The sequence below is a fragment of the Triturus cristatus genome, chromosome 1_1 (assembly GCF_964204655.1).
Source record: "Triturus cristatus chromosome 1_1, aTriCri1.1, whole genome shotgun sequence".
In the NCBI taxonomy this organism is placed as follows: domain Eukaryota; kingdom Metazoa; phylum Chordata; class Amphibia; order Caudata; family Salamandridae; genus Triturus; species Triturus cristatus.
The window spans coordinates 728,983,189-729,006,397 of NC_140579.1; positions in this window are offsets into that span (position 1 = coordinate 728,983,189).

The following is a 23,209-nucleotide window of genomic DNA, read 5'->3' on the forward strand; positions in this document are numbered from 1 at the left end:
GGTTCATGCGACGTCTGATAGGGCGGGGCGGTTATTGGCCTGGTTGATCAGACAGGAGGCGGCGCATACACTAATAGAGTCTATCCGCGGGCCGGACAGGACGATGGTACATACGCAACGGGAAATCCACCACGTACTGACAGCACATTATGCGGCCCTATATACTTCGACAGGGCGCAGGCTGGAGCGGGATCTGGATCAGTTCCTGGAGGCCGCCTGTCTGCCCAGGGTCCCGGGTGCCCATCAGGAGACTCTGGAGGCCCCCTCACGTTGGAGGAGATAGGTGAGGCGGTAGCTTCGCTGGCCTCTGGGCAGGCGCCTGGGCCGGATGGCCTTCCGGCGGAGTATTACAAAGCCTATCGAGAGTCCTTAGTACCTAGGCTGCATACGCTGTATATCACGGCCCTTGAGGAGGCTACCTTGCCTGCCTCAATGAGGGAGGCCTATCTGATCTCCTTGCTTAAGCCGGGGCGTGACCCTACCAACTTGGGGTCCTACCGCCCCCTTGCTCTTCTCAACGCTGACTATAAAATCTTGGCCAAGGTCCTAGCGGAGAGGCTGACCCCGACGGTGCCGGTGCTGGTACACACAGACCAAAATGGGTTTGTGCCCACACGCAGCACCTCTCTTAACCTGCGTCGGTTTTTCCGTGTGGCCACAGAGGGAGCGCAGATTTGGCCGAGGGCGGGCTGTTTGGTATTGGACCTTGAAAAAGCCTTTGACTGCCTGGAATGGGGGTATCTGGTGGCAGCGCTGTCACATTTCGGGCTGGGCCTAGGCTTCCTCCAAATGGCGGTGCTCCTTTATAGAAATCCTGTGGTGTGGGTGAGAACTGGCCCGTATATCTCCGATGCTATCCCGATTGGCTGTGGCACCAGGCAAGGGTGCCCTCTCTCGCCACTCCTCTTTGCGCTCGCAATAGAGCCTTTGGCTGCTACCCTACGGAGAGTACTGGCAGATGGCATTCCGATGGGTGACGCGACTCACCAGGTCTCCTTATATGCGGATGACCTCCTGGTCTTCTTAAAGGATGTGGGGTGCATCCCCGGGGACCTGGAGCATGTCCTGACTGACTTTGCAGCGCTCTCTGGACTCCCAGTCAACGCCGCTAAGTCGTGCCTTTACGCGTTCCGGGCTGATACACTGGACCCGCAGTATTGCTTGGGGGGAGTGCCAGTCAAATGGGGCCGGACACCTTCCGATATTTGGGCATCCAAATGTATAGGCAACCGGAGGACCAGGTGGAGGGCAATTTGGGTAAGGCGGTGACGGCAGTCAGAGCCCAGATGCGGTTCTGGAGCACCCTTCCCCTGACGGTCACGGGCGCATTGCTTTAGTTAAAATGGTGGTCCTGCTCAGGCTCCTATACTATTTTGCTAACCTGCCAATATATATTCCGGCATCCTTCTTTACAACCTTGGAGCGTTCGCTTCGAGATTTTGTATGGGGTGACGCGCGCCACAGAGTGGCACTACCTAAGTTGTACCTCCCCACGGGTCAGGGGGGACTCGCGATGCCGTGCTTTGCGCATTATTATTTAGCAGCACAACTACAATGGGTGGCCAGGTGGCTGGCAGACAGGGAGCGAGACGACACGGCGACCAGGGAGCCCCCTATCCCTCTGGCTGACATTGTTGCATCGTTCCATCCGACCGCAGGGGTGTTTAAACCGAGACCCCTACTCGTTAAGGTGGCCTATAAATGCTACCACCGTGCCCTCTACCTGACCCGGAGGTGTATCCCTTATGCCCCTGCTGTGCCAATAGAGGGCTCCCCTAGTGGGCGGGGGTGCTGCGCTCCGCTGAACTCGCAGAGTGGCATGCGGCGGATCTTTACACATTGGGTGACCTATATCGCGATGGTGCTCTTGTTCCGTTCGCCTTGTTGGCGGAGGAGATGGGGTTATCGACTGGTCAATTCCTTTGTCACCGTTCGCTTATCGCGACGTTGGCGTCCCAATGGGGAGATCTCATGGAGGAACCGGAGCAGCACCTAATGGTGCAATATCTGCATGTCCTGGGACGGGGGAGGCACTTGATACGCTGGTTTGCGGCCTCCCTACGCACGCATGTGGCGACTGACTTGACCCCACTGCGCCGCAAATGGGAGACGGACCTGGATCGTCCCATGGCTGATAAGGAGTGGTGCAGAGCACTGCAGGGCCCCACACTGATCCCCAGGAACATGAGGTTCCGTCAAATTCAATATTTTATCCTACACAGAGCATATCTCACGCCCGAATCTATAAATAAGTATTTCCACCGCGCAGACGCAGGTTGCCCACATTGCAGGGCGCTGGACGCTGGGCTAGTTCATATGTTGTGGAGCTGCCCCGCGCTGTCCGTGTACTGGCGGATGGTGCACGAAGCGCTGAGTGCCTGTGTGGGGGGCTGGCGCCGCCGGAGTGGTCAGTCTGCTTACTACACTTGTTCCGCAGAACCCCTGTCACGAAGGTTGCCGCTAGATTTTTTGATCTAGGCCTGGTGGTGGCGAAGCGGCTGATTACCAAACGTTGGAAGGCGACGGAACCCCCCCCCCGAGCATGAGCATGGCGGAGCTCACTGCTGGTATGGGCGGGAGCTGAGGGCACAGCCCTCTTGCAGAAAGAAACGATGGGCCTCTGGAGAACACCAATAGCACACCAGTGGAACGCATTCTTGCAGGCCCTGACACAATTAGATGGGGACACCCTGAGACCCCGTGACACGCACAATGGGGATCCACTTACTGGGGTGGGGGGAGCGGAGGCCGAGGTGGGAGTCGGGCATGACCAGGACCATGTGGGCCTTGGCTGACTAGGAGGGGAGCCGGGGAGCGGAGTGATGTTATCAATGGATCTGTATGCAGGAGGAGATGGGGGGTTGATGGAGGGGGGTCGGGCCGGAGGACGAAACGTGGGGATATTATTACGACTGCCAAAATTGCTGCTGCTGTTGTTATGTAGAGGCTCTTCTTGTTCTGCCCTCTTTTCTTACTGTTTAAAGGAACTGTTTAGAGGCATACCACAGGGACATACGGGAGGTTTATGGATGGCTCCTTCAGGGGAAGCTCCCCAACGGAACAAGAGTACACGTGGTCTGTTGAGATAATGGTAATGGTCGGGAGACCTGTAATGTTCACTTTTTCCAACAAGTGGGGGTGGCACTTGCTCCTGTTTGTTACCAAACTCAGGCCTACAGATGTACCTTTAGTATTGTTTCAATTCTTATCCTTCAAATTGTTCAAATGTACAAGCTCCTGTGATTATATCCACAAAATGCCAATAAACAGATTTCATAATAATAGAGTAGTGCAGTTGTGTTTGTGTACTGTAGGGGTTCATGCTGGGGGTAGTGTTTTAGGGATTAGTGTAGTGCAGTGGTGTTTGTGTAGTGTAGGGGTCGTATTAAGGGTAGTGTTTTAGGGATTAGATAGTGCAGTGATGTTTGCGTAGGGGGTTGTGCTGGGGTAGGGTTTTAGGGTTTTAGGGTTTAGGGCAGTGCAGTGGTATTTAGGTAGTGTAGGGAGTTGTGCAGGTGGTAGATATAGGGTTTTGGGTAGTGCAGTGGTGTTTTGGTAGTGTAGGGGGTCGTGCTAGGGGTAATGTTATAGGTTTTGGGGTAGTGCAGTGGTGTTTGGGAAGTGTAGGGGGTAGTGCTGGTAGAAGTGTTTTAAGGTTTAGGGCAGTGCAGTTGTGCTTGGGTAGTGTAGGGGGTCGTGCTAGGGGTAATGTTATAGGTTTTGGGGTAGTGCAGTGGTGTTTGTGTAGTGTAGGGGATCGTGAATGGGGTCGTGTTTTAGGGTTTAGGGTAGTGCTCTGGTGTTTGGGTAATGTAAGTGGTCGTGTTGGGGGTAGTGTTTTAGGGTTTAGGGTAGTACAGAGGTGTTTGTGCAGTATAGGGGGTTCGTGCTGGTGGAAGAGTTTTAGGGATTAGGGAAGTGCAGTGGTGTTTGGGTAGTATAGGGGTCTTGCTGGGGGTAGTGTTTTAGAGCAGTGCAGAGGTGTTTGTGTAGTGTAGAGTGTCGTGCTGGGGTAGTGTTTTAGGGTTTAGGGTAGTGCAGTGGTGTTTGTGTAGTGTAGAGGGTCGTGTTTTAGGGTTTAGGGTGGTGCAATGGTGTTTGGGTAGTGTAGGGGGTTGTGCTGGGGGTAGTGTTTTAGTGTTTAGGGAAGAGCAGTTTTGTTTGAGTAGTGTAGTGGGTCATGATTTAGAGTTTAGGGTAGTGCAGTGGTGTTTGGGTAGTGCAGAGGGTCGTGCTGGGGGTAGTGTTTTAGGGTTTAGGGCAGTGCAGTTGTGCTTGGGTAGTGTAGGGTTTAGGGCACTGAAGAGGTGTTTGTGTAGCGTAGGGGGTCGTGTTGGGAGTAGAATTTTAGGGATTAGGGTAACGCAGTGGTGTTTGTGTAGTGTAGGGGGTCGTGTTTTAGGGTTTAGGGTAGTGCAGTGGAGTTTGGGTAGTGTAGGGGGTCGTGCTGGTGGTAGTGATTGTCGGTTTAGGGTAGTGCAGTTGTGTTTGTGTAGTGTAGGGGTTCGTGCTGGGGGTAGTATTTTAGGGTTTAGTGTAGTGCAGTGGTGTTTGTGTAGTGTAGGGGTTCGTGCTAGGGTAGTGTTTTAGGGTTTAGGGTAGTGCATTGGTGTTTTCGTAGTGTAGGGCGTCGTGCTGGGGGTAGTGTTTTAGGGTTAAGGGTAGTGCAGTGGTGCTTGGGTAGTGTAGGGGGTCATGCTGGGGGTTGTGTTTTGGGGTTTAGGGCACTGAAGAGGTGTTTGTGTAGTGTAGGGGTTCATGCTGGGGGTAGTATTTTAGGGTTTAGTGTAGTGCAGTGCTGTTTGTGTAGTGTAGGGGTTCGTGCTAGGGTAGTGTTTTAGGGTTTAGGGTAGTGCAGTGGTGTTTGTGTAGTGTAGGGGGACTTGCTGGGGGTAGTGTTTTAGGGTTTAGTGTAGTGCAGTGGTGTTTGTGTAGTGGAGGGGGTCAAGCTGGGGGTAGTCTTTTAGGGTTTAGGGTAGTGCAGTGGTGTTTGTGAAGTGTTGGGGGTCATGTTGGGGGTCATGTTGGGGGTAGATTTAGGGTTTAGGGTAATGTACTGGTGTTTGTGTAGTGTAGGGGGTCATGCTGAAGGTAGTTGTTTAGGGATTAGGGAAGTGCAGTGGTGTTTGTGTAGTGTAGGGGGTCGTGCTGGGGGTAGTGTTTTAGGATTTAGGGCAGTGCAGTGCAGTGGTGTTTGGGTAGTGTAGGGGGTCGTGCTGGGGGTAGTTGTTTAGGGTTTAGGGTAGTGCAGTGGTGTTTGTGTAGTGTAGACGGTCTTGGTTTAGGGTAGTGCAGTGGTGGTTGGGTAGTATAAGGGGTTGTGCTCGGAGTAGTGTTTTAGGGTTTAGGGTAGTGAAGTTGTGTTTGTGTAGTATAGGGGTAGTGCTGGGGGTAGATGTAGGGTTTAGGGTAGTGCAAGGGTGTTTGTGTAGTGTAGGGGGTCGGGATTTATGGTTTAGGGTAGTGCAGTGTTGTTTGGATAGTGTAGGGGGTTGTGCTGGTGGTAGTGTTTTAGTGTTTAGGGTAGTGCAGTTTTGTTTGTGTACTGTAGGGGGTCATGTTTTGTGGTTTAGGGTAGTGCAGTGGTATTTGGGTAGTGCAGGGGGTTGTGCTGGGGGTAATCTTTTTAGGGTTTAAGATAGTGCAGTGGTGTTTAGCTAGTGTAGGGGTACTGCTGGGGTAGTGTTTTAGTGTTAAGGATAGTGCAGTGTTATTTGTGTATTATAGGGAGTCAGGTTTTAGGGTTTAGGGTAGTTCAGTGGTGTTTGGGTAGTGCAGAGGGTTATGCTGCGGTAGTGTTTTAGGGTTTAGGGTAGCGCATTGGTGTTTGGGTAGTGCAGGGGGTTATGCTGGCCGTAGTGTTTTAGGGTTTAGGGTAGTGCATTGGTGTTTGGGTAGTGTAGGGGCTATGCTGGGGGTAGTGTTTTAGGGTTTAGGGTAGTGCAGTAGGGTAGTGCAGTGGTGTTTGTGAAGTGTAGGGGGTCATGCTGGGGGTAGTGTTTTAAGGTTTAGGGTAGTGCAGTTGTGTTTGGGTAGTGTAGGGAGTACTGCTGGGGGTAGTGTTTTAGGGATAGGATAGTGCAGTGGTGTTTGGATAGTGTAGGTGGTCGTGCTGTGGGTGGGGTTTTAGGGTTTAGGGCAGTGCAGTGGTGTTTGTGTAGTGTAGGGGTAGTGCTGGGGGTAGATTTAGGGTTTAGGGTAGTGCAGTGGTGTTTGTGTAGTGTAGGGGGTCAAGCTGGGGGTAGTGTTTTAGGGTTTAGGGTAGTGCAGTGGTGTTTGTGTAGTGTAGGGGGTCGTGTTTTAGGGTTTAGGGTGGAGTTGGGGTAGTGTAGGGGGTCATGCGGGGGTAGTGATTGTGGGTTTAGAGTAATGCAGTTGTGTTTGTGTAGTGTAGGGGTTCCTGCTGGGGGTAGTGTTTTAGGGTTTAGTGTAGTGAAGTGGTGTTTGTGTAGTGTAGGGGTCATACTAGGGGTAGTGTTTTAGGGATTAGGATAGTGCAGTGGTGTTTGGGTAGTGGAGGGGGTCGTGCTGGGGGTAGGGTTTTAGGGTTTTGGGTAGTGCAGTGGTGTTTTGGTAGTGTAGGGAGTCGTGCTAGGGGTAATGTTTTAGGTTTTGGGGTAGTGCAGTGGTGTTTGTGCAGTGTAGGGGGTCGTGCTGGGGTAGTGTTTTAGGGTTTAAGTGTAGCGCAGCGTTGTTTGGGTGGTGCAGAGGGTAGTGCTGGTGGAAGTGTTTTAGGATTTAGGGAAGAGCAGTGGTGCTTGGGTAGTGTAGGGGCTCATGCTGGGGGTTGTGTTTTAGGGTTTAGGGCACTGCAGAGGTGTATGTGTAGTGTAGGGGAGCGTGCTGGGAGTAGAGTTTTAGGGTTTAGGGTAGCGCAGTGCTGTTTGTGTAGTGTAGGGGGTCGTGTTTTAGGGTTTAGTGTAGTGCAGTGGAGTTTTGGTAGTGTAGGGGGTCTTGCGGGGGGTAGTATTTTAGGGTTTAGTGTAGTGCAGTGGTGTTTGTGTAGTGTGGGGGTTCGTGCTAGGGTAGTGTTTTAGGGTTTAGGGTAGGGCAGTGGTGTTGGTAGTGTAGGGGGTCGTGCTGGGGGTAGTGTTTTAGGGTTTAGGGTAGTGCAGGGGTGTTTGTGTAGTGTAGGGGGACTTGCTGGGGGTAGTGTTTTAGGGTTTAGGGTAGTGCAGTGGTGTTTGTGTAGTGTAGGGGGTCAAGCTGGGGGTAGTGTTTTAGGGTTTAGGGTAGTGCAGTGGTGTTTGGATAGTGTAGGGGGTCGTGCTGTGGGTGGGGTTTTAGGGTTTAGGGCAGTGCAGTGGTGTTTGTGTAGTGTAGGGGTAGTGCTGGGGGTAGATTTAGGGTTTAGGGAAGTGCAGTGGTGTTTGTGTAGTGTAGGGGGTCAAGCTGGGGGTAGTGTTTTAGGGTTTAGGGTAGTGCAGTGGTGTTTGTGTAGTGTAGGGGGTCGTGTTTTAGGGTTTAGGGTGGAGTTGGGGTAGTGTAGGGGGTCGTGCGGGGGTAGTGATTGTGGGTTTAGAGTAATGCAGTTGTGTTTGTGTAATGTAGGGGTTCCTGCTGGGGGTAGTGTTTTAGGGTTTAGTGTAGTGAAGTGGTGTTTGTGTAGTGTAGGGGTCATACTAGGGGTAGTGTTTTAGGGATTAGGATAGTGCAGTGGTGTTTGGGTAGTGGAGGGGGTCGTGCTGGGGGTAGGGTTTTAGGGTTTTGGGTAGTGCAGTGGTGTTTTGGTAGTGTAGGGAGTCGTGCTAGGGGTAATGTTTTAGGTTTTGGGGTAGTGCAGTGGTGTTTGTGCAGTGTAGGGGGTCGTACTGGGGTAGTGTTTTAGGGTTTAAGTGTAGTGCAGCGTTGTTTGGGTGGTGCAGAGGGTAGTGCTGGTGGAAGTCTTTTAGGATTTAGGGAAGAGCAGTGGTGCTTGGGTAGTGTAGGGGCTCATGCTGGGGGTTGTGTTTTAGGGTTTAGGGCACTGCAGAGGTGTATGTGTAATGTAGGGGAGCGTGCTGGGAGTAGAGTTTTAGGGTTTAGGGTAGCGCAGTGCTGTTTGTGTAGTGTAGGGGGTCGTGTTTTAGGGTTTAGTGTAGTGCAGTGGAGTTTTGGTAGTGTAGGGGGTCTTGCGGGGGGTAGTATTTTAGGGTTTAGTGTAGTGCAGTGGTGTTTGTGTAGTGTGGGGGTTCGTGCTAGGGTAGTGTTTTAGGGTTTAGGGTAGGGCAGTGGTGTTGGTAGTGTAGGGGGTCGTGCTGGGGGTAGTGTTTTAGGGTTTAGGGTAGTGCAGGGGTGTTTGTGTAGTGTAGGGGGACTTGCTGGGGGTAGTGTTTTAGGGTTTAGGGTAGTGCAGTGGTGTTTGTGTAGTGTAGGGGGTCAAGCTGGGGGTAGTGTTTTAGGGTTTAGGGTAGTGCAGTGGTGTTTGTGTAGTGTTGGGGGTCATGTTGGGGATTGATTTAGGGCTTAGGCTAATGCAGTGGTGTTTCTGTAGTGTAGGGGGTCGTGCTGAAGGTAGTTTTTTAGGGATTAGGGCAGTGCAGTGGTGTTTGTGTAATGTATTGGGTCATGCTGGTGGTAGTGTTTTAGGGTTTAGGGTAGTGCAGTGGTGATTGGGTAGTGTAGGGGGTCGTGCTGGGGATAGTGTTTTAGGATTTAGGGTAGTGCAGTTGTGTTTGGGTGTAGGGGGTCGTGCTGGGGGTAATATTTTAAGGTTTAGGGTAGCGCAGTTGTGTTTGTGTAGTGTAGGAGTTCATGCTGGGGGTAGTGTTTTAGGGTTTAGGGTAGTGCAGTGGTGTTTGTGTAGTATAGGGGATCGTGCTGAAGGTAGTTTTTTAGAGATTAGGGCAGTGCAGTGGTGTTTGTGTAGTGTAGGGGGTCATGCTGGGGATAGTGTTATAGGGTTTAGGGAAGTGCAGTGGTGATTGGATAGTGTAGGGGGTCGTGCTGTGGGTAGTGTTTTAGGGTTTAGGGTAGTTCAGTGGTGTTTGTGTAGTGTAGGGGGTTGTGCCGGAGGTAGTGTTTTAGGGTTTAGGATAGTGCAGTGGTGTTTGGGTATCGTAGGGGGTCGATCTGGGGGTAGTGTTTTGGGATTTAGGGTAGTGCAGTGGTGTTTGGGTAGTGTCGGGGGCCATGCTAGAGGTAGTGTTTTAGGGTTTAGGGCAGTGCAGTAGTGTTTTAGTAGTGTAGGGGGTTGTGCTGGGGGTAGTGTTTTAGGGTTTAGGGCAATGCAGTGGTGTTTGTGTTGTATAGGTGGTCGCGCTGGGGGTAGTGTTTTAGGGTTTAGGGTAGTGCAGTGGTATTTGTGTAGTGTAGGGGGTCAAGCTGGGGGTAATGTTTTAGTGTTTAGCGTAGTGCAGTGGTGTTTGTGTAGTGTATGGGGTTGTGTTGGGGGTAGTGTTTTAGGGTTTAGGGTAGTGCTGTGGTGTTTGGGGTGTGTAGGGGGTAGTGCCCGGGGTATTGTTTTAGGGTTTAGGGAAGTGCAGTGGTGTTTGGGTATTGTAGGGGGTTGTGCCGGGGGTAGTGTTTTAGCGTTTAGGGTAGTGCAGTGGGATTTGGGTAGTGTAGGGGCTTTAGCTGTGGGTAGTGCTTCAGGGTTTAGGGTAGTGCAGTGGTGTTTGTGTAGTGTAGGGGTCACGCTGAGGGTAGTGTTTTAAGGTTTAGGGTAGTGTAGTGCTCTTTGGTTAGTGTAGGGGGTCGTGCTGGGGGTAGTGTTTTTAGGTTTAGGGTACTACAGTTGTGTTTAGGTAGTGAAGGGGCTCATGCTGGGGGTAGTGTTTTATGGATAGTGCATTGGTGTTTCTGTAGTGTAGGGGTTCGTGCTACGGGTAATGTTTTAGGTTTTGGGTAGTGCAGTGGTGTTTGGGTAGTGTAGGGGGTCGTGCTAGGGGTAATGTTTTAGGTTTTGGGGTAGTGCAGTGGTGTTTGTGTAGTGTAGGGGGTTGTGCTGGGGAAGTGTTTTAGGGTTTAGGGTAGTGCAGCGTTGTTTGGGTAGTGTAGGGGGTAGTGCTGGGCAGTGCAGTGGTGTTTGTGTAGTGTAGGGGGTCGTGCTGGGGGTAGTGTTTTAGGGTTTAGGGTAGTGCAGTGGTGTTTGTGTAGTGTAGTGGGTCAAGCTGGGGGTAGTGTTTTAGGGTTTAGGGTAGTGCAGCGTTGTTTGGGTAGTGTAGGGGGTAGTGCTGGGCAGTGCAGTGGTGTTTGTGTAGTGTAGGGGGTCGTGCTGGGGGTAGTGTTTTAGGGTTCAGGGTAGTGCAGTGGTGTTTGTGTAGTGTAGTGGGTCAAGCTGGGGGTAGTGTTTTAGGGTTTAGGGTAGTGCAGTGGTTTTTGTGTAGTGTCGGGGGTCATGTTGGGGGTAGATTTATGGTTTAGGGTAATGATGCAGTTGTGTTTGTGTAGTGTATGGTGTCATGCTGAAGGTAGTTCTTTAGAGATTAGGGCAGTGCACTGGTGTTCGTGTAGTGTAGGGGTTCATGCTGGGGGTAGTGTTTTAGGGTTTAGGGCAGTGCAGTGGTGTTTGGGTAGTGTATGGGATTGTGCTGGGGTAGGGTTTTAGGGTTTAGGGCAGTGCGGTAGTGTTTGAGTATTGTAGGGGGTCGAGCTGGGGGTAATGTTTTGGGGTTTCAGGTAGTGCAGTGGTGTTTGGGTAGTGTAGGGGGCCGTGCTAGGGATAGTGTTTTAGATTTAGGGTAGTACATTGGTGTTTTAGTAGTGTAGGGGGTCGTGCTGGGGGTAGTGTTTTAGGGTTTAGGGCAGTGCAGTGGTGTATGTGTTGTGTAGGGGTCGTGTTGGGGGTATTGTTTTAGGGTTTAGGGTAGTGCAGTGGTGTTTGTGTAGTGTAAGGGGTCAAGCTTGGGGTAATATTTTAGGGTTTAGCGTAGTGCAGTGGTGTTTGTGTAGTGCATGGGGTCGTGCTAGGGGTAGTGTTTTAGGGTTTAGGATAGTGCAGAGGTGTTTGGGTAGTGTATGGGGTTGTGCTGGGGGTAGTGTTTTAGGATTTAGGGCTGTGCAGTGGTGTTTGGGTAGTGTAGGGAGTCGTGCTGGGGGTAGTGTTTTAGGGTTTAGGATAGTGCAGAGGTGTTTGTGTAGTGTATGGGGTCGTGCTAGGGGTAGTGTTTTAGGGTTTAGGATAGTGCAGAGGTGTTTGTGTAGTGTATGGGGTCGTGCTAGGGGTAGTGTTTTAGGGTTTAGGATAGTGCAGAGGTGTTTGGGTAGTGTAGGGGGTCGTGCCGGGGGTATTGTTTTAGGGCTTAGGGCAGTGCAGTGGTGTTTGGGTATTGTAGGGGGTTGTGCCGGGAATAGCGTTTTAGGGTTTTGGGTAGTGCAGTGGTGTTTGTGTAGTGTAGGGGTCATGCTGGGGGTAGTGTTTTAGGGTTTAGAGTAGTGCAGTGCTGTTTGGTTTGTGAAGGGGGTCGTGCTAGGGGTAGTGTTTTAGGGTTTAGAGTAGTGCAGTGGTGTTTGGGAAGTGTAGGGAGTCGTGCTGGGGATAGTGTTTTAGGGTTTAGGGTAGTGCAGTGGTGTTTTTGTAGTGTAGGGGTCATGCTGGGGGTAGTGTTTTAGTATTTATGGTAGTGCAGTGGCATTTGGGTAGTGTAGGGGTGGTGCTGGGGGTAGTGTTTTTTGGGTTTAGTGTAATGCAGTTGTGTTTAGGTAGTGAAGGGGGTCATCCAGGGGGTATTGTTTTAGGGTTTAGGGTAGTACAGTGGTGTTTGTGTGTAGTGAAGAGGATCGTGCTTGGGGTAGTGTTTTAGGGTTTATGGTAGTGCTGTGGTGTTTTGGTACTGTAGGTGGTCGTGCTGGGGGTAGTGTTTTAGGGTTTAGGGTAGTGCAGTGGTGATTGGGGTGTGTAGGGGGTAGTGCCGGGGGTATTGTTTTAGGGTTTAGGGCAGTGCAGTGGTGTTTGGGTATTGTAGGGGGTTGTGCCGGGGGCAGTGTTTCAGCGTTTAGGGTAGTGCAGAGGGATTTGGGTAGTGTAGGGGTCACACTGAGGGTAGTGGTTTAGGGTTTAGGGTAGTGCAGTGCTGTTTGGTTAGTGTAGGGGGTCGTGCTGGCGGTAAAGTTTTTAGGTTTAGGGTACTACAGTTTTGTTTAGGTAGTGAAGGGGCTCATGCTGGGAGTAGTGTTTTATGGTTTTGGGTAGTACAGTGTTGTTTTTCTGTAGTGTAGGGGGCCATGGTTGGGGTAGTGTTTTAGGGTTTAGAGTAGTGCAGTGGTGTTTGGGTAGTGTAGGGGGTCGTGCTGGGGATAGTGTTTTAGGGTTTAAGGTAGTGCAGTGGTGTTTTTGTAGTGTAAAGGGTCGTGCTACGGGTAATGTTTTAGGTTTTGGGTAGTGTAGTGTTTTTTGGGTAGTGTAGGGGGTCGTGCTAGGTGTAATGTTTTAGGTTTTGGGGTAGTGCAGTGGTGTTTGTGTAGTGTAGGGGGTTGTGCTGGGGAAGTGTTTTAGGGTTTAGGGTAGTGCAGCGTTGTTTGGGTAGTGTAGGGGGTAGTGCTGGTGGAAGTGTTTTAGGGCAGTGCAGTGGTGTTTGTGTAGTTTAGGGGTCGTGCTGGGGGTAGTGTTTTAGGGTTTAGGGTAGTGCAGTGGTGTTTGTGTAGTGTAGTGGGTCAAGCTGGGGGTAGTGTTTTAGGGTTTAGGGTAGTGCAGTGGTTTTTGTGTAGTGTCGGGGGTCATGTTTTGGGTAGATTTAGGATTTAGGGTAATGCAGTTGTGTTTGTGTAGTGTATGGGGTCGTGCTGAAGGTAGTTTTTTAGAGATTAGGGCAGTGCAGTGGTGTTTGTGTAGTGTAGGGGGTCATGCTGGGGGTAGTGTTTTAGGGTTTAGGGCAGTGCAGTGGTGTTTGGGTAGTGTATGGGGTTGTGTTGGGGTAGAGTTTTCGGATTTAGGGCTGTGCAGTGGTGTTTGGGTAGTGTATGGGGTCGTGCTGGGGGTAGTGTTTTAGGGTTAAGGGCAGTGCAGTGTTGTTTGTGTAGTGTAGGGGGTCATGCCGAAGGTAGTGTTTTAGGGTTTAGGGCTGTGCCGTGGTGTTTGAGTAGTGTAGGGGGCCGTGCTAGGGGTAGTGTTTTAGGGTTTAGGGTAGTGCAGTGGTGATTTAGTAGTGTAGGGGGTCATGCTGGGGGTAGTGTTTTAGGGTTTAGGGTAGTGCAGTGGTGTTTGTGTAGTGTAGGGGTTCGTGCTAGAGTAGTGTTTTAGGGTTTAGGGTAGTGCAGTGGTGTTTTTGTAGTGTAGGGGGTTGTGCTGGGCGTAGTGTTTTAGGGTTTAGGGTAGTGCAGTGGTGTTTGTGTAGTGTCGGGGGTCATGTTGGGGGTAGATTTAGGGATTAGGGTAATGCAGTGGTGTTTGTGTAGTATAGGGGGTCATGCTGAAGGTAGTTTTTTAGAGATTAGGGCAGTGCAGTGGTGTTTGTGTCGTGTAGGGGGTCATGCTGGGTATAGTGTTATAGGGTTTAGGGCAGTGCAGTGGTGATTGGATAGTGTAGGGGGTCGTGCTGTGGGTAGTGTTTTTTAGTTTAGGGCAGTGCAGCGGTGTTTGGGGAGTGAAGGGGGTCTTGCTGGGGTAGTGTTTTAGGGTTTAGGGTAGTTCAGTGGTGTTTGTGTAGTGTAGGGGGTCGTGCCGGAGGTAGTGTTTTAGGGTTTAGGATAGTGCAGTGGTGTTTGGGTATCGTAGGGGGTCGATCTGGGGGTGTGTTTTGGGATTTAGGGAAGTGCAGTGGTGTTTGGGTAGTGTCGGGTGCCATGCTAGAGGTAGTGTTTTAGGGTTTAGGGCAGTGCAGTAGTGTTTTAGTAGTGTAGGGGGTTGTGCTGGGGTAGTGTTTTAGGGTTTAGGGCAATGCAGTGGTGTTTGTGTTGTATAGGTGGTCGCGCTGGGGGTAGTGTTTTAGGGTTTAGGGTAGTGCAGTGGTATTTGTGTAGTGTAGGGGGTCAAGCCAGGGGGGTAATGTTTTAGGGTTTAGCGTAGTGCAGTGGTGTTTGTGTAGTGTATGGGGTTGTGTTGGGGGTAGTGTTTTAGGGTTTAGGGTAGTGCAGTGGTGTTTGGGGTGTGTAGGGGGTAGTGCCGGGGGTATTGTTTTAGGGTTTAGGGTAGTTCAGTGGTGTTTGTGTAGTGTAGGGGGTTGTGCCGGAGGTAGTGTTTTAGGGTTTAGGATAGTGCAGTGGTGTTTGGGTATCGTAGGGGGTCGATCTGGGGGTAGTGTTTTGGGATTTAGGGTAGTGCAGTGGTGTTTGGGTAGTGTCGGGGGCCATGCTAGAGGTAGTGTTTTAGGGTTTAGGGCAGTGCAGTAGTGTTTTAGTAGTGTAGGGGGTTGTGCTGGGGGTAGTGTTTTAGGGTTTAGGGCAATGCAGTGGTGTTTGTGTTGTATAGGTGGTCGCGCTGGGGGTAGTGTTTTAGGGTTTAGGGTAGTGCAGTGGTATTTGTGTAGTGTAGGGGGTCAAGCTGGGGGTAATGTTTTAGTGTTTAGCGTAGTGCAGTGGTGTTTGTGTAGTGTATGGAATTGTGTTGGGGGTAGTGTTTTAGGATTTAGGGTAGTGCTGTGGTGTTTGGGGTGTGTAGGGGGTAGTGCAAGGGGTATTGTTTTAGGGTTTAGGGAAGTGCAGTGGTGTTTGGGTATTGTAGGGGGTTGTGCCGGGGGTAGTGTTTTAGCGTTTAGGGTAGTGCAGTGGGATTTGGGTAGTGTAGGGGCTTTAGCTGTGGGTAGCGCTTCAGGGTTTAGGGTAGTGCAGTGGTGTTTATGTAGTGTAGGGGTCACGCTGAGGGTAGTGTTTTAAGGTTTAGGGTAGTGTAGTGCTCTTTGGTTAGTGTAGGGGGTCGTGCTGGGGGTAGTGTTTTTAGGTTTAGGGTACTACAGTTGTGTTTAGGTAGTGAAGGGGCTCATGCTGGGGGTAGTGTTTTATGGATAGTGCATTGGTGTGTCTGTAGTGTAGGGGGTCGTGCTACGGGTAATGTTTTAGGTTTTGGGTAGTGCAGTGGTGTTTGGGTAGTGTAGGGGGTCGTGCTAGGGGTAATGTTTTAGGTTTTGGGGTAGTGCAGTGGTGTTTGTGTAGTGTAGGGGGTTGTGCTGGGGAAGTGTTTTAGGGTTTAGGGTAGTGCAGCGTTGTTTGGGTAGTGTAGGGGGTAGTGCTGGGCAGTGCAGTGGTGTTTGTGTAGTGTAGGGGGTCGTGCTGGGGGTAGTGTTTTAGGGTTCAGGGTAGTGCAGTGGTGTTTGTGTAGTGTAGTGGGTCAAGCTGGGGGTAGTGTTTTAGGGTTTAGGGTAGTGCAGCGTTGTTTGGGTAGTGTAGGGGGTAGTGCTGGGCAGTGCAGTGGTGTTTGTGTAGTGTAGGGGGTCGTGCTGGGGGTAGTGTTTTAGGGTTCAGGGTAGTGCAGTGGTGTTTGTGTAGTGTAGTGGGTCAAGCTGGGGGTAGTGTTTTAGGGTTTAGGGTAGTGCAGTGGTTTTTGTGTAGTGTTGGGGGTCATGTTGGGGGTAGATTTATGGTTTAGGGTAATGATGCAGTTGTGTTTGTGTAGTGTATGGTGTCATGCTGAAGGTAGTTCTTTAGAGATTAGGGCCGTGCACTGGTGTTCGTGTAGTGTAGGGGTTCATGCTGGGGGTAGTGTTTTAGGGTTTAGGGCAGTGCAGTGGTGTTTGGGTAGTGTATGGGATTGTGCTGGGGTAGGGTTTTAGGGTTTAGGGCAGTGCGGTAGTGTTTGAGTATTGTAGGGGGTCGAGCTGGGGGTAATGTTTTGGGGTTTCAGGTAGTGCAGTGGTGTTTGGGTAGTGTAGGGGGCCGTGCTAGGGATAGTGTTTTAGATTTAGGGTAGTACATTGGTGTTTTAGTAGTGTAGGGGGTCGTGCTGGGGGTAGTGTTTTAGGGTTTAGGGCAGTGCAGTGGTGTATGTGTTGTGTAGGGGTCGTGTTGGGGGTATTGTTTTAGGGTTTAGGGTAGTGCAGTGGTGTTTGTGTAGTGTAAGGGGTCAAGCTTGGGGTAATATTTTAGGGTTTAGCGTAGTGCAGTGGTGTTTGTGTAGTGCATGGGGTCGTGCTAGGGGTAGTGTTTTAGGGTTTAGGATAGTGCAGAGGTGTTTGGGTAGTGTATGGGGTTGTGCTGGGGGTAGTGTTTTAGGATTTAGGGCTGTGCAGTGGTGTTTGGGTAGTGTAGGGAGTCGTGCTGGGGGTAGTGTTTTAGGGTTTAGGATAGTGCAGAGGTGTTTGTGTAGTGTATGGGGTCGTGCTAGGGGTAGTGTTTTAGGGTTTAGGATAGTGCAGAGGTATTTGTGTAGTGTATGGGGTCGTGCTAGGGGTAGTGTTTTAGGGTTTAGGATAGTGCAGAGGTGTTTGGGTAGTGTAGGGGGTCGTGCCGGGGGTATTGTTTTAGGGCTTAGGGCAGTGCAGTGGTGTTTGGGTAATGTAGGGGGTTGTGCCGGGAATAGCGTTTTAGGGTTTTGGGTAGTGCAGTGGTGTTTGTGTAGTGTAGGGGTCATGCTGGGGGTAGTGTTTTAGGGTTTAGAGTAGTGCAGTGCTGTTTGGTTTGTGAAGGGGGTCGTGCTAGGGGTAGTGTTTTAGGGTTTAGAGTAGTGCAGTGGTGTTTGGGAAGTGTAGGGAGTCGTGCTGGGGATAGTGTTTTAGGGTTTAGGGTAGTGCAGTGGTGTTTTTGTAGTGTAGGGGTCATGCTGGGGGTAGTGTTTTAGTATTTATGGTAGTGCAGTGGCATTTGGGTAGTGTAGGGGTGGTGCTGGGGGTGTTTTTTGGGTTTAGTGTAATGCAGTTGTGTTTAGGTAGTGAAGGGGGTCATCCAGGGGGTATTGTTTTAGGGTTTAGGGTAGTACAGTGGTGTTTGTGTGTAGTGAAGAGGATCGTGCTTGGGGTAGTGTTTTAGGGTTTATGGTAGTGCTGTGGTGTTTTGGTACTGTAGGTGGTCGTGCTGGGGGTAGTGTTTTAGGGTTTAGGGTAGTGCAGTGGTGATTGGGGTGTGTAGGGGGTAGTGCCGGGGGTATTGTTTTAGGGTTTAGGGCAGTGCAGTGGTGTTTGGGTATTGTAGGGGGTTGTGCCGGGGGCAGTGTTTCAGCGTTTAGGGTAGTGCAGAGGGATTTGGGTAGTGTAGGGGTCACACTGAGGGTAGTGGTTTAGGGTTTAGGGTAGTGCAGTGCTGTTTGGTTAGTGTAGGGGGTCGTGCTGGCGGTAAAGTTTTTAGGTTTAGGGTACTACAGTTTTGTTTAGGTAGTGAAGGGGCTCATGCTGGGAGTAGTGTTTTATGGTTTTGGGTAGTACAGTGTTGTTTTTCTGTAGTGTAGGGGGCCATGGTTGGGGTAGTGTTTTAGGGTTTAGAGTAGTGCAGTGGTGTTTGGGTAGTGTAGGGGGTCGTGCTGGGGATAGTGTTTTAGGGTTTAAGGTAGTGCAGTGGTGTTTTTGTAGTGTAAAGGGTCGTGCTACGGGTAATGTTTTAGGTTTTGGGTAGTGTAGTGTTTTTTGGGTAGTGTAGGGGGTCGTGCTAGGTGTAATGTTTTAGGTTTTGGGGTAGTGCAGTGGTGTTTGTGTAGTGTAGGGGGTTGTGCTGGGGAAGTGTTTTAGGGTTTAGGGTAGTGCAGCGTTGTTTGGGTAGTGTAGGGGGTAGTGCTGGTGGAAGTGTTTTAGGGCAGTGCAGTGGTGTTTGTGTAGTTTAGGGGTCGTGCTGGGGGTAGAGTTTTAGGGTTTAGGGTAGTGCAGTGGTGTTTGTGTAGTGTAGTGGGTCAAGCTGGGGGTAGTGTTTTAGGGTTTAGGGTAGTGCAGTGGTTTTTGTGTAGTGTCGGGGGTCATGTTTTGGGTAGATTTAGGATTTAGGGTAATGCAGTTGTGTTTGTGTAGTGTATGGGGTCGTGCTGAAGGTAGTTTTTTAGAGATTAGGGCAGTGCAGTGGTGTTTGTGTAGTGTAGGGGGTCATGCTGGGGGTAGTGTTTTAGGGTTTAGGGCAGTGCAGTGGTGTTTGGGTAGTGTATGGGGTTGTGTTGGGGTAGAGTTTTCGGATTTAGGGCTGTGCAGTGGTGTTTGGGTAGTGTATGGGGTCGTGCTGGGGGTAGTGTTTTAGGGTTAAGGGCAGTGCAGTGTTGTTTGTGTAGTGTAGGGGGTCATGCCGAAGGTAGTGTTTTAGGGTTTAGGGCTGTGCCGTGGTGTTTGAGTAGTGTAGGGGGCCGTGCTAGGGGTAGTGTTTTAGGGTTTAGGGTAGCGCAGTGGTGATTTAGTAGTGTAGGGGGTCATGCTGGGGGTAGTGTTTTAGGGTTTAGGGTAGTGCAGTGGTGTTTGTGTAGTGTAGGGGTTCGTGCTAGAGTAGTGTTTTAGGGTTTAGGGTAGTGCAGTGGTGTTTTTGTAGTGTAGGGGGTTGTGCTGGGCGTAGTGTTTTAGGGTTTAGGGTAGTGCAGTGGTGTTTGTGTAGTGTCGGGGTCATGTTGGGGGTAGATTTAGGGATTAGGGTAATGCAGTGGTGTTTGTGTAGTATAGGGGGTCATGCTGAAGGTAGTTTTTTAGAGATTAGGGCAGTGCAGTGGTGTTTGTGTCGTGTAGGGGGTCATCCTGGGTATAGTGTTATAGGGTTTAGGGCAGTGCAGTGGTGATTGGATAGTGTAGGGGGTCGTGCTGTGGGTAGTGTTTTTTAGTTTAGGGCAGTGCAGCGGTGTTTGGGGAGTGAAGGGGGTCTTGCTGGGGTAGTGTTTTAGGGTTTAGGGTAGTTCAGTGGTGTTTGTGTAGTGTAGGGGGTCGTGCCGGAGGTAGTGTTTTAGGGTTTAGGATAGTGCAGTGGTGTTTGGGTATCGTAGGGGGTCGATCTGGGGGTGTGTTTTGGGATTTAGGGAAGTGCAGTGGTGTTTGGGTAGTGTCGGGGGCCATGCTAGAGGTAGTGTTTTAGGGTTTAGGGCAGTGCAGTAGTGTTTTAGTAGTGTAGGGGGTTGTGCTGGGGTAGTGTTTTAGGGTTTAGGGCAATGCAGTGGTGTTTGTGTTGTATAGGTGGTCGCGCTGGGGGTAGTGTTTTAGGGTTTAGGGTAGTGCAGTGGTATTTGTGTAGTGTAGGGGGTCAAGCCAGGGGGGTAATGTTTTAGGGTTTAGCGTAGTGCAGTGGTGTTTGTGTAGTGTATGGGGTTGTGTTGGGGGTAGTGTTTTAGGGTTTAGGGTAGTGCAGTGGTGTTTGGGGTGTGTAGGGGTAGTGCCGGGGGTATTGTTTTAGGGTTTAGAGAAGTGCAGTGGTGTTTGGGTATTGTAGGGGGTTGTGCCGGGGGTAGTGTTTTAGCGTTTAGGGTAGTGCAGTGGGATTTGGGTAGTGTAGGGGCTTTAGCTGTGGGTAGTGCTTCAGGGTTTAGGGTAGTGCAGTGGTGTTTGTGTAGTGTAGTGGTCACGCTGAGGGTAGTGTTTTAAGGTTTAGGGTAGTGCAGTGAGGTTTGGTTAGTGTAGGGGGTCGTGCTGGGGGTAGTGTTTTTAGGTTTAGGGTACTACAGTTCTGTTTAGGTAGTGAAGGGGCTCATGCTGGGGGTAGTGTTTTATGGTTTTGGATAGTACATTGGTGTTTCTGTAGTGTAGGGGGCCATGCTTGGGGTAGAGTTTTAGGGTTTAGAGTAGTGCAGTGGTGTTTGGGTAGTGTAGGGGTTGGTGCTGGGGATAGTGTTTTAGGGTTTGGGGTAGTGCAGTGGTGTTTTTGTAGTGTAGGGGGTCGTGCTACGGGTAATGTTTTAGGTTTTGTGTAGTGCAGTGGTGTTTGGGTAGTGTAGGGGGTCCTGCTGGGGATAGTGTTTTAGGGTTTAAGGTAGTACAGTGGTGTTTTTGTAGTGTAAAGGGTCGTGCTACGGGTAATGTTTTAGGTTTTGGGTAGTGTAGTGTTTTTTGGGTAGTGTAGGGGGTCGTGCTAGGTGTAATGTTTTAGGTTTTGGGGTAGTGCAGTGGTGTTTGTGTAGTGTAGGGGGTTGTGCTGGGGAAGTGTTTTAGGGTTTAGGGTAGTGCAGCGTTGTTTGGGTAGTGTAGGGGGTAGTGCTGGTGGAAGTGTTTTAGGGCAGTGCAGTGGTGTTTGTGTAGTGTAGGGGGTCGTGCTGGGGGTAGTGTTTTAGGGTTTAGGGTAGTGCAGTGGTGTTTGTGTAGTGTAGTGGGTCAAGCTGGGGGTAGTGTTTTAGGGTTTAGGGTAGTGCAGTGGTTTTTGTGTAGTGTCGGGGGTCATGTTTTGGGTAGATTTAGGGTTTAGGGTAATGCAGTTGTGTTTGTGTAGTGTATGGGGTCGTGCTGAAGGTAGTTTTTTAGAGATTAGGGCAGTGCAGTGGTGTTTGTGTAGTGTAGGGGGTCATGCTGGGGGTAGTGTTTTAGGGTTTAGGGCAGTGCAGTGGTGTTTGGGTAGTGTATGGGGTTGTGTTGGGGTAGAGTTTTCGGATTTAGGGCTGTGCAGTGGTGTTTGGGTAGTGTATGGGGTCGTGCTGGGGGTAGTGTTTTAGGGTTAAGGGCAGTGCAGTGTTGTTTGTGTAGTGTAGGGGGTCATGCCGAAGGTAGTGTTTTAGGGTTTAGGGCTGTGCCGTGGTGTTTGAGTAGTGTAGGGGGCCGTGCTAGGGGTAGTGTTTTAGGGTTTAGGGTAGTGCAGTGGTGATTTAGTAGTGTAGGGGGTCATGCTGGGGGTAGTGTTTTAGGGTTTAGGGCAATGCAGTGGTGTTTGTGTTGTATAGGTGGTCGCGCTGGGGGTAGTGTTTTAGGGTTTAGGGTAGTGCAGTGGTATTTGTGTAGTGTAGGGGGTCAAGCCAGGGGGGTAATGTTTTAGGGTTTAGCGTAGTGCAGTGGTGTTTGTGTAGTGTATGGGGTTGTGTTGGGGGTAGTGTTTTAGGGTTTAGGGTAGTGCAGTGGTGTTTGGGGTGTGTAGGGGGTAGTGCCGGGGGTATTGTTTTAGGGTTTAGAGAAGTGCAGTGGTGTTTGGGTATTGTAGGGGGTTGTGCCGGGGGTAGTGTTTTAGCGTTTAGGGTAGTGCAGTGGGATTTGGGTAGTGTAGGGGCTTTAGCTGTGGGTAGTGATTCAGGGTTTAGGGTAGTGCAGTGGTGTTTGTGTAGTGTAGTGGTCACGCTGAGGGTAGTGTTTTAAGGTTTAGGGTAGTGCAGTGCTGTTTGGTTAGTGGAGGGGGTCGTGCTGGGGGTAGTGTTTTTAGGTTTAGGGTACTACAGTTGTGTTTAGGTAGTGAAGGGGCTCATGCTGGGGGTAGTGTTTTATGGTTTTGGATAGTACATTGGTGTTTCTGTAGTGTAGGGGGCCATGCTTGGGGTGGAGTTTTAGGGTTTAGAGTAGTGCAGTGGTGTTTGGGTAGTGTAGGGGGTGGTGCTGGGGATAGTGTTTTAGGGTTTAGGGTAGTGCAGTGGTGTTTTTGTAGTGTAGGGGGTCGTGCTACGGGTAATGTTTTAGGTTTTGGGTAGTGCAGTGGTGTTTGGGTAGTGTAGGGGGTCGTGCTAGGGGTAATGTTTTAGGTTTTGGGGTAGTGCAGTGGTGTTTGTGTAGTGTAAGGGGTTGTGCTGGGGAAGTGTTTTAGGGTTTAGGGTAGTGCAGCGTTGTTTGGGTAGTGTAGGCAGTAGTGCTGGTGGAAGTGTTTTAGGGCAGTGCAGTGGTGTTTGTGTAGTGTAGGGGGTCGTGCTGGGGGTAGTGTTATAGGGTTCAGGGTAGTGCAGTGGTGTTTGTGTAGTGTAGTGGGTCAAGCTGGGGGTAGTGTTTTAGGGTTTAGGGTAGTGCAGTGGTTTTTGTGTAGTGTCGGGGGTCATGTTGGGGGTAGATTTATGGTTTAGGGTAATGATGCAGTTGTGTTTGTGTAGTGTATGGGGTCATGCTGAAGGTAGTTCTTTAGAGATTAGGGCAGTGCAGTGGTGTATGGGTAGTGTATGGGATTGTGCTGGGGTAGTGTTTTAGGGTTTAGGGCAGTGCGGTAGTGTTTGAGTATTGTAGGGGGTCGAGCTGGGGGTAGTGTTTTGGGGTTTCGGGTAGTGCAGTGGTGTTTGGGTAGTGTAGGGGGCCGTGCTAGGGATAGTGTTTTAGAGTTTAGGGTAGTGCATTGGTGTTTTAGTAGTGTAGGGGGTCGTGCTGGGGGTAGTGTTTTAGGGTTTAGGGCAGTGCAGTGGTGTATGTGTTGTGTAGGGGGTCGTGCTGGGGGTATTGTTTTAGGGTTTAGGGTAGTGCAGTGGTGTTTGTGTAGTGTAAGGGGTCAAGCTTGGGGTAATATTTTAGGGTTTAGCGTAGTGCAGTGGTGTTTGTGTAGTGTATGGGGTCGTGCTAGGGGTAGTGTTTTAGGGTTTCGGATAGTGCAGAGGTGTTTGGGTAGTGTAGGGGGTCGTGCCGGGGGTATTGTTTTAGGGTTTAGGGCAGTGCAGTGGTGTTTGGGTATTGTAGGGGGTTGTGCCGGGAATAGTGTTTTAGCGTTTAGATTAGTGCCGTGGGATTTGGGTAGTGTAGGGGCTTCCGCTGGGGGTAGCATTTTAGGGTTTAGGGTAGTGCAGTGGTGTTTGTGTAGTGTAGGGGTCATGCTGGGGGTAGTGTTTTAGGGTTTAGAGTAGTGCAGTGCTGTTTGGTTAGTGAAAGGGGTCGTGCTAGGGGTAGTGTTTTTAGGTTTAGGGTAGTACAGTTTTGCTTAGGTAGTGAATGGGGTCATGCTGGGGGTAGTGTTTTAGGGTTTAGGGTAGTACAGTGGTGTTTGTGTAGTGCAGGGTGCCATGCTTGGGGTAGTGTTTTAGAGTTTAGAGTAGTGCAGTGGTGTTTGGGTAGTGTAGGGGGTCGTGCTGGGGATAGTGTTTTAGGGTTTAGGGTAGTGCAGTGGTGTTTTTGTAGTGTAGGGGTCACGCTGGGGGTAGTGTTTTAGTATTTATGGTAGTGCAGTGGCATTTGGGTAGTGTAGGGGTGGTGCTGGGGGTAGTGTTTTTTGGGTTTAGTGTAATGCAGTTGTGTTTAGGTAGTGAAGGGGGTCGTCCGGGGGTAGTGTTTTAGGGTTTAGGGTAGTACAGTGGTGTTTGTGTGCAGTGAAGGGGATCGTGCTTGGGGTAGTGTTTTAAGGTTTATGGTAGTGCTGTGGTGTTTGGGTACTGTAGGTGGTCATGCTGGGGGTAGTGTTTTAGGGTTTAGGGTAGTGCAGTGGTGTTTGGGGTGTGTAGGGGGTAGTTCTGGGGGTATTGTTTTGGGGTTTAGGGCAGTGCAGTGGTGTTTGGGTATTGTAGGGGGTTTTGCCGGGGGTAGTTTTTTAGCGTTTAGGGTAGTGCAGTGGGATTTGGGTAGTGTAGGGGCTTCCGCTGTGGGGAGTGCTTTTGGGTTTAGGG